Source organism: Moschus berezovskii, chromosome 4 (genome assembly GCF_049115385.1).
Source record: "Moschus berezovskii isolate FMDL1 chromosome 4, NW_MosBer_1.0, whole genome shotgun sequence".
Lineage (NCBI taxonomy): Eukaryota > Metazoa > Chordata > Mammalia > Artiodactyla > Moschidae > Moschus > Moschus berezovskii.
In genome coordinates, this window is record NC_142463.1 from 113,036,905 (window position 1) to 113,049,371 (window position 12,467).

At 38.0% G+C, this 12,467-nt stretch overlaps 1 pseudogene; it reads left to right on the forward strand.

Annotated features, from left to right (window-relative positions):
- Positions 1-1,027: 1,027 nt before the first annotated feature.
- On the forward strand, positions 1,028-9,630 carry LOC129540430 (T-cell surface glycoprotein CD1a-like; annotated as a pseudogene).
- Positions 9,631-12,467: the final 2,837 nt, after the last annotated feature.

Consider the following 12,467-nt stretch of genomic DNA (forward strand, 5'->3'; position numbering starts at 1 on the left):
TCAGTGAAAACAATTTTTTAAACAGGCTATAGAGATAATACCTCAAGGCAACCTCTGAAGACAAGAACCTGTTGGGTAAACAAAACAGTTAAGGGCCACCATTTTGGCAAATATTTCAAGGAGGCTGTTTTTTTTTTTCTCTCTTTGTTGTTTGTTTAGGGTTTATACTTTGTAATAAGTCTCAGCATGCCAAGATTTACAATTCTTTTTTCAGTTGTTTTTTCTCCCAAGGAATTTAAAACGTCCTTGAATAAAGTGATTGTATTTTTGCCACTACATAACACAATTCACAGGTGTAATAGATGCTTGGTTTCAGGCAGATGTTAAGTGATTCTTTGGTGAGTGAATATATGTCAATACAGGTCAAATAGAAGAGGTTTTTCTTTACATGTTTCAATATTCCTGTGGTCTTTGTGATGGCTACTGGCTATTCCCTAAGAATAATGAAGAATATGTGTCAGTTTATATTGTTTCTCAGAGAACTCATAGGGGATTCTGAAAAAGCTAATAAAGGAACAAAGAAAAGTCAGAAATACGAATGAGGTGGCGTGAAGGTGAGAAAGAGGAAGAGAATATTTGAGGAAATATTCAGAAAAGCAAGAGAAAGACTAACTGATGGAAAAGAGCAGGGGCATGAGAATATTAGATATGATGCTAAGATGTTTAGTTTCATTCTTTTATTGTATGAATGAGAAAAGAGGCCTTACAAATACATTGACTTTCCAACACCATTTAAGATTTGGTCCATAGCAGCTAAATTATAAAAAGGTGAACAGAATGGATGTTGGTGACAAGGAGAGAAACTGGAATCCAAAGAGAGTATCAGAACTGGAAGGGAAATGAATATCTGAGTATGTGGTCCAGGTCTTAGGGAAGGAGCAAGCTTTCTTTTTTCAGTCAATGACTAAAGGAAAGGTTTGCCTGTTGGCAGGAAGAGGAAGTCAGAACAGAGGTGTTTTGGGGTAGGTTTGTTTAGAACAGAAATCAAAGGCCTACTTTTATGTGAGAAAGAACATCTGCAAATGAGATGCCGTTTCTGCAACTTTCATTGTTCCTTACTCTCATCCCAGGTGGTGAAAATGAAGAGGGTAAGACCTCTTATCCAGGAAGGTGTGTGTGTGTGTTTGTGTGCACGCACGCACGTGCGTGCATGTGTGCTTGCGTAATGGTTTCCCCAAGCTGGAGATTGAGAGTTATCAGCCCAGTTCCACTCTAAGTATCCCTGACTTCAGGTCTCTGTGCTCTCTTGAAGGTTGTGTATAACTAACTCTTGGGACCCTGGGGCAGCCAAATGTCCACTGAGATATCTATGCCTTGCCTTTTTTATTATACACCAACTTTCCCCTCTTTGGTACCTTTCTTTCTCCATTCTCCTTCCCAATGTCCCTTCTCATTCTCTTTGTTCTTTTCCCACAGGCTTCCAGAAACCAATCTCCTTCTAATTCATTTGGATTTTATCATTTTACAACCATTCCCGGGTACAAAATCTGGGCTCAGCTTAGTTGGGTGACTTGCAGACTCATGGCTTGAAAAGCAGCTCTCACACAGTCATTTACCTTTGGCCTTGGTCCAAGGGCAGCTTCAACAGTGAGGAGCTAATGGAACTGTGAAGTGGATCTCACAGGAGAGTCACTATAGTTCTGCAGGTATTTCACAATGCCAATCAATGGCAGTTTGAATGTAAGTTCATTTCCCTCAATGGAGATTGGGGATACAGTGCAAGGTGTGTGTGCATGAGTGTGTGTGTATCTCCGAGTTTCTTATTTCTCTAATATACATCCTCCAATCAATTTCCACTCTATTCTGAACCTTACCTCTCCCTACCATAGAACAGCAGTTGGACAAGGGGTGTAATCTAGATCCTGTCTTCCCATAATGTTCAAGACATCTGCTACTTATACATTTCCCTCTCATTGACTGTAGGCTTGTGGTTTATTATATTACACCTGTGACAGCCCCTTTCACTCGACTCTGACTAGATACCTTCAGTTTCCTCACTCTATGATGGACTCCTCAAAGTGTGACTTTTCTTCCCCATTCAATCTCTTCAGCAATCCCTATTTACACACTTAATATAACCTATTGCATTCCACTCACCCTCGATCATTATACTCCTCACTGTCTCACACTAAGCCCTTCCTTATTATATTATTATCAATTATCCACATCCTTTATATTGCCTTCTTCAAACACTTTTCTCCTCATGCCTTTCATCTCTTTCTCAATCTCCAACTACCACCAATTTCTTTTTCTTTGAACTTTTTATCAAGCCAATCTTGCTTCATTTCCTCAAATCTTCTAAATTTCTTTCTGCTTCCATCATCTTTTGATTCACTTTTTCCTTTTAATGTCCTCTTTTCTCTGATTAGTAACTCTTCTTTCCTAGATCTCTTTGAAATACAGATAACAGAAGGCTGTGAGTTTCATTCTGGTGAAGCCTCAATAGACTTTGTGTGGTTTGCTTATCAAGAATCAGAGCTGCTGAGCTTCCAGACAAGTCATGTTGGTCAGCAGACTATTCAGCTTTCATGGACACACCCAGGAAATATGTAAGCTGCTGATGACATCTGCCCATGTTTCCTTTTGGGTCTTCTTGAGGCAGGAAAGGCATATCTCCAGAGATGAGGTCAGTCCTGCACCCTCCCTCCACAAATTTTTTGTTCTAAAATCACACCTTCTCATCTTCCTAACAAGGAGCCAAGTGGGGGAGGGGATAATGGGTGATGACTGATAATGGTGGGAAAAGTATGTCCATCTAAACTGATGTGAAGCTCTGAACCTCTGAATCTGTACTAGAGTCCTCATCTGACTATTTTCTCTGTCCTATGCAGCAAGACCAGAGGCCTGGCTGTCCTCTGGCCCCAGTCCTGGCCCTGGCCATTCGATGCTAGTTTGTCATGCCTCTGGATTCTACCCAAAGCCCATTTGGGTGATGTGGATGCAGAGTGAGCAGGAGCAACAGGGCACTCAGAGAAGTGACGTCTTGCCTAAGGCTGATGGGACGTGGTATCTTCGGATATCCTTGGATGTGGAAGCCAGTGAGGCATCTGGCCTGAGCTGCTGGGTGAGACACAGCAGTCTAGGAGGCCAGGACATCATCCTTAACTGGGATGAGGAAGAACTGGAGCCCCACTTGGATGGGAATAGATGGTCCTCAAGCAGACTAAGAGAACCAGGTGAAAAACTGGGGCTTCTAGGCAGCCCAGACCCAAAAGGAATAAAAATAAGAAATACAGGAGTTGAAAATGAGAGCTCCATAGATATAGGAAGGAGGTTAGATGGAGTCATCTCTGAGGAGGGATAAGAGAGGAATAGGGAAGAAGGAGATTGTTGAGGCAGATACTTGAATAACAAATGCAGAACACAGAAATGCAATGAAATAGTGGGTCAGTTTGAGAGGACACCCTTGTGTTCACATCCATCCACAGATCATCACTGCTCTATGGGTTGGATCATCTTGGCAGTGATTTGGCCCTTGGTACTCCTAACAGCTCTTGCATTTTGGCTTAGGAAGCACTGGTGAGTTTTTGTGTCCATTTTTCCTACCTTTACCCCCAGTCTCCACTTGCTTGCCCATCTTTTTTTTTCTCTCTCTTTTCTCAGTTTTCTTCCTCCCAGCCCCTTCCTTCTTACCTCTCAGCCCCTTCCTTCTCACCTCCATCCCATGTAGAATGACTTCCACCTCTATTCTCATCAGGACACACTGTGAACCCCCAAGCACTCTTCTCCATTTGGAAAGAGATCCCAGCAGCTCAAGAGCTCAGGACACATGTAGACATAGGACAGTGAGAATTACCTTTCCATTCTCCTGTATACCTGTTTTGGTTGTTGTTTATTCCTACTTAATGATCAATATTCTCCTTACAGTTGGACTGATTGGACTGCAGATCCTTTAGGAGAGATCCAACCAGTCATCCTAAGGAGATCAGTCCTGGGTGTTCATTGGAAGGACTGATGTTGAAGCTGAAACTCCAATACTTTGGCCACCTCATGAGACGAGTTGACTCACTGGAAAAGACTGATGCTGGGAAGAATTGGGGGAGGGAGGAGAAGGGGATAACAGAGGATGAGATGGTTGGATGCATCACCGACTCAATGGACATGGGTTTGGGTGGACTCCGGCAGTTGGTGATGGACAGGGAGGACTGGCATGCTGCAGTTCATGGGGTTGCAAAGAGTCGGACATGACTGAGCGACTGAACTGAACTGAACTGAATGACCAATATAAGCTAAATGTAATTTTGCAGAATTATTCTTCTATCCTGTGTTATAAGGCTTTAAAATTCATAATTTAAATTCTGAATGGAATTAAGTTCAAGGACCCCTCATGTATTCAAATGTGAATATACCATCAGGCTTATTTCAGATGTCACTTCCTGAAGAAGACCTTCCCTGATTCACAAGCGGGAGCTATCTCTGCCTCATCTAAAGTGCCATCACAATTTAATTGGATATTGCTAAATCTTCTTCTCACTTTAGACCTTTTGTTGTGGGTATTTAAGTTCCTTTTCCCTTTTAATTTTTAAGCTTTTGAGAGCAACATCCACCTCTTTTTACTATTTGTATCCCTGTCAAATTGTCTTACCTGTATGCACTGTGCTTTCAGTAAAAGTCTGTGGTGAATTTGCACTAAATTTATAGTCTTCTAAAACTCTTTTCCTTTCTGCCATCTTTGTCTTGTTGAAGTATCTGATGCTTGTCTGTTTAGAAATATCACTTGGGCAAGAAATTTTGCACTTTCTTAGTTATTTAGTGATTTCTTTGAGTTGAAACAGATGCAATTTTCCTTTGACCACTCCTTTAAAAAAAAAATTTGTTTTACTGAAATATAGTTGATTTCCAATGTTCTGTGAATTTCTGCTCGAGAACAATGTGATTCAGATATATATATATATAAGAATATATGAAAGAATATGAAAAAGAATATATATTTCATATTATCTATATTTATTCATAATATATTAATATATGTTAATTGATATATATTAATATATATTTTGTATTCTTTTTCATATTCTTTTCCATCATGGTTTATCACATGGAATCATGGTCTATTGAATACAGGTTATATCATTATATCACTTATGGTTTATTGAATATAGTTCCCCTGTGATATGCAACAAGACCTTGTTTATCCATTCTATAAACAGTAGCTTGCATTTGCTAATCCCAAACTCCTAATTCATCCCTCGCTACTCTATCTCCCCCTTGGAAATCACAAATCTATTCTGTATGCTTGAGAGTCTGTTTCTGCTTTGTAGATAAATTCGTTTGTGTCATAGTTTAGATTCCACACAGAAGAGATATCATATTGTATTTCTCTTTCTCTTTCTGACTTACTTCACTCAGTATGATAAGCTGTAGGTCCATCCATGTTGCTGCAAATTGCATTATTTCATTCTCTTTTTAAGGGTGACTGCTGCTGCTGCTGCTGCTGCTGCTGCTGCTGCTAAGTCATTTCAGTCGTGTCCAACTCTGTGTGACCCCATAGACGGCAGCCCACCAGGCTCCCCCATCCCTGGGATTCAGTGTTTCATTATATGTATGTACCACATTTAGTAAAGTCATGCTCAAAATTCTCCAAGCCAGGCTTCAGCAGTATGTAAACCGTGAACTCCCAGATGTTCAAGCAGGTTTTAGAAAAGGCAGAGGCACCAGAGATCAAATTGCCAACATCCGCTGGATCATGGAGAAAGCAAGAGAGTTCCAGAAAAACATCTATTTCTGCTTCATTGACTATGCCAAAGCCTTTGACTGTGTGGATCACAATAAAATGTGGAACATTCTGAAAGGGATGGGAATCCCAGACCACCTGACCTGCCTCTTGAGAAACCTGTATGCAGGTCAGGAAGCAACAGTTAGAACTGGACATGGAAAAACAGACTGGTTCCAAGTAGGAAAAGGTGTACGTCAAGGTTGTATATTGTCACCTTGCTTATTTAACTTATATGCAGAGTACATCATGAGGAACGCTGGGCTGGAAGAAGCACAAGCTGGAATCAAGATTGCTGGGAGAAATATCAATAACCTCAGGTATGCAGATGACACTACCCTTATGGCAGAAAGTGAAGAGGAACTCAAAAGCCTCTTGATGAAAGTGAAAGAGGAGAGTGAAAAGGTTGGATTGAAGCTCAACATTCAGAAAACAAAGATCATGGCATCTGGTCCCATCACTTCATGGGAAATAGATGGAAAAACAGTGGAAACAGTGTCAGACTTTATTTTGGGGGGCTCCAAAATCACTGCAGATGCTGATTGCAGCCATGAAATTAAAAGACGCTTGCTCCTTGGAAGGAAAGTTATGACCAACCTTGATAATATATTAAAAAGCAGAGACATTACTTTGCCAACCAAGGTCCGTCTAGTCAAGGCAATGGTTTTTCCCGTGGTCATGTATGGATGTGAGAGTTGGACTGTGAAGAAAGCTGATCGCCGAAGAATCGATGCTTTTGAACTGTGGTGTTGGAGAAGACTCTTGAGAGTCCCTTATACTGCAAGGAGATCCAACCAGTCCATTCTAAAGGAGATCAATCCTGGTTGTTCATTGGAGGAACTAATGCTAAAGGTGAAACTGCAATACTTTGGCCACCTCATGCGACGAGTTGACTCACTGGAAAAGACTCTGATGCTGGGAAAGGTTGTGGGCGGGAGGAGAAGGGGACGACAGAGAATGAGATGGCTGGATGGCATCACCGACTCTGTGGACATGAGTTTGAGTGTACTGCGGGAGTTGGTGATGGACAGGGAGGCCTGGCGTGCTGTGATTCATGGGGTCGCGGAGAGTCGGACACGACTGAGCGACTGAACTGAACTGAACTGATGTGGGTCATAACTTTTCTCCCAAGGAGTAAGTGTCTTTTAATTCCATGGCTGCAGTCACCATCTGCAGTGATTTTGGAGCCCAAGAAAATAAAGTCTGCCACTGTTTCCATTGTTTCCGCATCTATTTCCCATGAAGTGATGGGACCAGATGCCATGATCTTAGTTTTCTGAATGTTGAGCTTTAAGCCAACTTTTTCACTCTCCTCTTTCACTTTCTTCAAGAGGCTCTTTAGTTCCTCTTCACTTTCTGCCATAAGTGTGGTGTCATCTGCATATCTGAGGTTTTTGATATTTCTCCCAGCAGTCTTGATTCCAGCTTTTGCTTCTTCCAGCCCACTGTTTCTCATGATGTACTCTGCATATAAGTTAAATAAGCAAGGTGACAATATACAACCTTGACGTACTCCTTTTCCTGTTTGGAACCAGTCTATTGTTCCATGTCCAGTTCTAACTGTTGCTTCCTGACCTGCATACAGGTTTCTCAAGAGGCAGGTCAGGTGGTTTGGTATTCCCATCTGTTTCAGAATGTTCCACAGTTTATTGTGATCCACACAGTCAAAGGCTTTGGCATGGTCAATAAAGCAGAAATAGATGCTTTTCTGGAACTCTCTTGCTTTTTCCATGATCCAGCGGATGTTGGCAATTTGATCTCTGGGGCCTCTGCCTTTTCTAAAACCTGCTTGTACATCTGGAAGTTCACGGTTCACATATTGCTGAAGCCTGGCTTGAAGAATTTTGAGCATGACTTTACTAGCGTGTGAGATGAGTGCAGTTGTGCAGTAGTTTGAGCATTCTTTGGCATTGCCTTTCTTTGGGATTGGAATGAAGACTGACCTTTTCCAGTCCTGTGGCCACTGCTGAGTTTTCCAAATCTGCTGGCATATTGAGTGCAGCAATTTCACAGCATCATCTTTCAAGATTTGAAATAGCTTAACTGGAATTCCATCACCTCCACTAGCTTTGTTTGTACTGATGCTTTCTAAGGCCCACTTGACTTCACATTCCAAGATGTCTGGCTCTAGGTGAGTGATCACACCATCGTGATTATCTTGGTCGTGAAGATTTTTTTTGTATAGTTCTTCTGTGTATTCTTGCCACCTCTTCTTAATATCTTCTACTTCTGTTAGGTCCATACCATTTCTGTCCTTTATCGAGCCCATCTTTGCATGAAATGTTCCCTTGGTATCTCTAATTTTCTTGAGGAAATGTATAATCTTTTCCATTCTATTGTTTTCCTATATTTCTTTTCATTGATGACTGAGGAAGACTTTCTTATCTCTCCTTGCTATTCTTTGGAACTCTTCATTCAAATGGGTATATCTTTCCTTTTCTTTTATTCCTCTGACTTCTCTTCTTTTCATAGCTGTTTTTAAGGCCTCCTCAGACAACCATTTTGCCTTTTTACATTTCTCTTTCTTGGGGATGGTCTTGATCACTGCCTCCTGTACAATGTCATGGACCTCCATCTATAGTTCTTCAGGAAGTCTGTCTATCAAATCTAGTCCTTTGAATCTATTTGTCACTTCCACTGTATAATTGTAAGGGATTTGATTTAGGTCATACTCGAACAGTTTAGTGATTTTCCCTACTTTCTTCAATTTAAGTCTGAATTTGACAATAAGGAGTTCATGATCTGAGCCACAGTGATCTCCTGGTCTTCTTTTTCCTGATTGTAAAGAGTTTATCCATCCTTGATTGCAAAGAATATAATCAATCTGATTTCGGTATTGACCATCTGGTGATGTCCATGTTTAGAATCTTCTCTTATATTGTTGGAAAAGGGTGTTTGCTATGACCAGTGCGTTCTCTTGGCAAAACTGTTAGCCTTTGACCTACTTCATTTTGTACTTCAAGGTTAAATTTACTCCAGGTCTCTTGACTTCCTATGTTTGCATTCCAGTCCCCTATAATGAAGAGGACATCTTTTTTGGGTGTTCTTTCTAGAAGGTCTTGTAGGTCTTCATAGAACTGTTCAATTTTAGCTTCTTCAGCATTCCTGGTTGGGGCATAGATTTGAATTACTGTGATACTGAATGCTTTGCCTTGATAACGAACAGAGATGATTCTTTTACTTTAATTCCATCCAAGTACTGAATTTTGTACTCTTTTGTTGACTATGATAGCTACTCCATTTCTTCTAAGGGATTCCTGCCCACAGTAGTAGATACAATGGTCATCTGAATTAAATTTACCCATTCCAGACCATTTTAGTTCACTGATTCCTAAAATGTCGATGTTCACTCTTGCATCTCCTGGTTGACTGCTTCCAATTTGCCTTGATTCATGGACCTAACATTCCAGGTTCCTAGGCAATATTGCTCTTTACAGCATCAGACTTTACTTCCATCACCAGTCACATCCACAACTGGGTATTTGTTTCACTTTGGCTCCATCCCTTCATTCTTTCTGGAGTTATTTCTCCACTGATCTCCAGTAGCATATTGGGCACCTACTGACCTGGAGAGACTAATGATAGTGAATATGATTTAGGATCTCAGAAAAAGAAAGCAGGCCAGGATTGAGAAGATGCAATAAATGTTTATCAAAGACCTATAAGAACTAAAGAATAAACAGAGACGAATAAAACACTAGAAGGTATCCATAGCAGAATAACTGAGGCAGAAGCACAGATAAATGACCTGGAGGACAGAGTGGTAGAAATCACTGCTGCAGAACAGAATATAGAAAAGAGAATTAAAAGTAATGAAGACAACCTTAGAGACCTCTTGGACAACATTAAATGTGTGAATATTCACATTGTAGGGATCCCAGAAGCAGAAGAGCATGAGAAAGGACCTGAGAGAATAATTGAAGAGATAATAGCTGAAAACTTCTCTAACATGGTAAAGGAAATAATTGACCAAGTCCAGGAAGCACAGAGAGTCCCATGCAGGATAAATCAAAGGAGGAACATACCCAGATATACAGGCATCAAATTGACAAAAATTAAAGACAGAGATAAAATATTAAAAGCAGCAAATGAAAAATGACAGATAACATACAAGGGAACTCCCATCAGGCTATCAATTGACTTCTCAACAGAAACTATACAAGCCAGAAGGGAATGGCATGACATATTTAAAGTGATGAAAGGGAAGATCCTACAACCAAGAATACTCTACCTAGTAAGACTCTCCTTCAGATTTGATGGAGAAGTCAAAAGTTTACCAGAGAAGTTAAGAGAATTCAGCACCTAGTAAGACTCTCCTTCAGATTTGATGGAGAAGTCAAAAGTTTACCAGAGAAGTTAAGAGAATTCAGCACCACCAAACCAGCTTTACAACAAATGCTGAAAGAACTTCTCTAGGCAGAAAACAGTATAAGGAAAAGACATACCTATAGAAAATGAACCCAAGACAATTAGGAAAATGGTAATAGAATCATACATATTGATAATTACCTTAAATATAAATGGATTAAATGCACCAACCAAAGACATAGACTGGGTGAGCAGATGAAAACTGTGCTTGTGTGCATTTCCACTTACCACATCACTCTGCTTGACCCCCCAAATTGTATGTAATTATTTTATGTTGTTAAGCTAATCATGTTCCCATTATGACTCGCAATTGTAATTATCTTTTATGTTTTGTTTGGCTATCGATTGTGAAAACTGATAGGCATCTTTTACTCTTGTGATTATATAGTTATTACTCACTTAATACCATTGTATCATGGTCAACAGAAAAATTGTAGAATTCTATATCACCAAAACTACCATTTAATAGAAAAACCTGTAATCACTTTTCAAAATCCAGATGCATATCAGAATTATCTTGGCGTTAAAAAAAAATACAATTGCCCAGGTATGCCTTTTTCTTGCCACAGCTCCAAATATGTTTCTAGTAAGCAGTCATTTTTAAAAGCAACTGGACTGTATGAGGATCTTTTACCTTTATCTAGTTTGTATCACTTTTCAAATTTCATGTTCAGTGCTCCCATTTCATTTAGTTTGTGTTTTCCAATTTATACATCTCTCTTTTTTTTTTTTTTTTGGTATTCTTTCTTAAGCCTTTATCAAGCATAGTAGAAAAGCTTTTATATGCATATATAGAAATCATATATATCATACATATATTTTATAAAACTTATGAATTTTTCCCTAACTAATAAATTAATGATATTTTGACTCCACTTGTTTGACTTAGTATGATTAGAATGCTAGATTTCTAGTTAAAAAAAATAGATATGTAATAAGCAACAAAGGTGTATTGTATGTCACAGGTAACTATAGTCAATATCTTATAATAACCTATAATGGAAAATAATTTCAAAAATAACAAATGTGTACATGTATAACTGAATCACACAAACACAAATGAATTTTTTTTTGAAATTTAGTAATGCTTATCTTTTTGCCAGTTTTTCTAAATGTCCTATGTACATCTAATAACAACACATGAGATGCAAAATTTTAAATATATTTGTGTAGGATATGATTAATATAAGTTAATTAAATATAAATCTATTATATTAAAATTATTAATGACATCATTCAAGATGCTCCTATTCTTATCTTGTCTGCACTTGATAAAATATTCTCAGAGAAATGTTAATGTCTCACTATGGTTATATTTTTTCCTTTTCATGTTTCTTCTGATTTTTGGTTTATGTATCTTTATTGTTAAGGTGTCTAATGATTTATGATGTTTATCTTCTTTGTGAATTTACCTTTTGTCAGAAAAAAATATTCATCTTTGCTTCATTTAAAATAAATAAAAAAATAAGCTACAAAGATATATTGTACAACACAAAGAATATAGCCATTATTTCATAAATTGAGTTTATACATTTTATAAATGTAATTGTGTAAATTTTGTATATTTTATAAACGGAGTTTAACCTTTAAAATTGTGAGTCATTATATTGTATACCTATTACTTATATGATAGTACATCAACTATAATTCAATACAAATAAAATTAAAATGAAAAAAAGTATTATTTGAAGAATTGTATGACTGTGTATAAGTAAAATATTGGGAATAAAAAGAGCTCAGGAATTATCTAAAAATGAGCAAATATAAACTGAAAGGATTTCAAGAGAATTGGTTTTCTTTCAGATGATAAAATTTCTACCTATAAAACTAATTGAATAAAAAGTGAATCATTAGAGCTAACATGAAATTTTAGCAAAGAATGTAGACACAAAATAAATATTAAAAAATAAACTTTAAAAAATATAAGTAATAAACAAATGCAATAAGATACCATCCATGGACGGAGAAGCCTGATAGGCTATAGTCCATGGGGTCACAAAGAATCAGTGAGCGACTTCACTTTCTTTCTTTACCATTTATAATAACATCAAAAACTATGAAATAGCTAAAAATCAGATAAAGAGAGAATATAACAGTATTGTGCAGAGAAATTCTAAAAACTATAAAGATCATGAGAGTATTTCCAATTAATAGAAGTTGAATGGAAGAAGTTATTATTACAAGGAATTGCAATTTTCTTTAAATTATTCTATAACTTCAGTAAATTCCCAGTTAAAATTCCAGGTGAATTTTTCTAGGTGCTTAATAAAATGATTTTGACTATGTAGGTCTAAATCATTTTTGGAAATAGAAGAGTGGAGTTTTGTTCATAATGGAATAAAGTCTTAAATGCAAAAGATAATACTAGAAAGTTAACAGTATATAA